Source organism: Alligator sinensis, unplaced genomic scaffold (assembly GCF_000455745.1).
Source record: "Alligator sinensis unplaced genomic scaffold, ASM45574v1 scaffold1032_1, whole genome shotgun sequence".
In the NCBI taxonomy this organism is placed as follows: Eukaryota; Metazoa; Chordata; order Crocodylia; family Alligatoridae; genus Alligator; species Alligator sinensis.
Genome location: NW_005842450.1, coordinates 1,005,891 through 1,007,261, shown reverse-complemented (window position 1 = coordinate 1,007,261; position 1,371 = coordinate 1,005,891).

Genomic DNA, 1,371 nt, shown 5'->3' with positions numbered 1-1,371 from the left:
GATGAAACCTCGAGCGGCCAAAGGTCCTAACGCCCAGCCAGCCTCGTGGAAGAAGGCGAACGCGTGAGGTGAGGACGGAAGGACTCGGCTCTGGGAGTGATGTCTCGCGCTGCGCCGGATTCACTGCACAAGCATGCGGCTCGACTGAGCGGGGTAGCGGTGCCCAAGCAGCAGCAGGGTTGGGTGGGGCACGAGTTTACAGATTGTAACAACTCCTGTGTTGTAAATTTACCTCATCTGTACGCCTTGTATTGGAACACTTGTTTCTCAGCACTACCTGTACCCCTGCATTGTGTTAGGCGGCAGGAAATCATGCCAGTATATAGCAGTCCTGTTGGCAACTAATTGCAAAGGCTTGTTTAAAAAACAAAACAAAACAAAGAAGGTATTTTTTAATCTTGTTTTGAAGTGGCCCCTTTTTTTTGTTGAAGCTTAGACTTCCCTTTTCTCTCGATTTATTGGTTGTCATTGTAATGTAATTGTTATAACTAAACCTAACCGTGCTGGGAAGAAGCTGTGCCATGGAGGTCTAATTTTATTTTATTTTTTTTTTAATAAAAAACATTGAAACAAACCTCCCTGCGGACTGAGCTGTACCGTAGCCTCCAGCCCGGCTGCACGTTTGATTTGACGCCCATGAGTTGGCAACTTCCATTACAAATGGGAAATCGGGATGGAGAGAAGCGACGCCTCAAGGGCAGCAGGCGCGGGGGTGCCTGTGCGGCCGGGATGGCAGCACAAGCCAGCCGGGTCTCGGCTGTCGGAGTTTGGACGGGATGGAGGTGGTCTGTGGCAGCGGGCAGATGTGATCTCTTTGATCAGACCAATTCAGTAGTTGGAAAAACCGTTCTTTGCAAGCTTTCGGGCACAACTGCCCTTCTTCGGGCACTGGGAGACTGCAGTGCGGTGGGGGCTTTTGCTTGGGAGCTGCCTGTGTCTGGATGATGGGGGAAGCCAGGAAGCTGGTCATATTCTCTCTCTCCCTCTTAGCCTCGCTTTCCTCGACGATATTTAGCTAGATCTGCCCCCGGGAGTGGGCAAGGCAGTGGTGCCAGGCGCTGGCTGTGGATTTAATGCTGGCACTGGGCTAACCTCCACTGCTGAGCAAGTCCAAGTCATGACAGGTTGACCCGGGTCCTGCACTGCCCCTGGCCCGGCTTGTCCCACGCTCCCTCCTCTCCCCTCCGGCACAGCCACGTGGAGCACGGCCTGGCAACGCCCCCCACGCATGCGCCCTCACTCCGCCCCGGCTCTTCCGCCCTCTCGGCCCACGTGAGCGCCACGCCAGCTTCGCGCGCTGACGTATCGGGGGTAGTGCGCGGGGGAAGGGGCGGGGCCAGGGGCGGAAGCGGAAGCGGGCGGTGGAGAGCG